Source organism: Elephantulus edwardii, unplaced genomic scaffold, assembly GCF_000299155.1.
Source record: "Elephantulus edwardii isolate Elephantulus edwardi_28Jun2011 unplaced genomic scaffold, EleEdw1.0 scaffold00125, whole genome shotgun sequence".
NCBI classification, from domain to species: domain Eukaryota; kingdom Metazoa; phylum Chordata; class Mammalia; order Macroscelidea; family Macroscelididae; genus Elephantulus; species Elephantulus edwardii.
In genome coordinates, this window is record NW_006399875.1 from 1,724,900 (window position 1) to 1,725,470 (window position 571).

A 571-nucleotide genomic window follows, 5' to 3' on the forward strand; every position below is an offset into this window, starting at 1 on the left:
AGAAAACAAACAGATTCATCCTTTAGAGGGTTAAACCAGGCTGCTCCTTGGAGGCAAGGATTCTGGAGCTTTGTCTGACATGTTTTGGATATGTTATAAGGAGGGAGTGGTCCTTGGAGAGGGACATCATGCTTGGGAGGGTAAAGGGACCACACAGAAGGGGAAGGCCCTCTATGAGGTGGATTGATTCAGTGACTGGGGTAATTAGGATGGGTGTGTCAGAGGCAGTGTGATTGGCACAGGATAGAGCAGTGTTTAGAGCTGTTGTACATAGGGTTGCTGTGAGTCACAAGTGACTCGATGGCCCATAACAACTATATATATATTTTCTCCTTTAAAATACATGTGTCTCTCACAATTAGTAGAAAAAGCACAATAACTATAGGAAAAGTGGACTCAACACATTATATAGCAATGAATATGCCCCATTGGTAGAATTAAGCAGAAAGAAATCCTGCCCCATCCCAGGCTACCCTCACAATTGCTGCTGTGTTAGAAACAGTTGTCGAAGTCATTATATGAACATATCCTCTTTCTTTTTCATGAACCCTCAACTCAGAATGATGTCTTT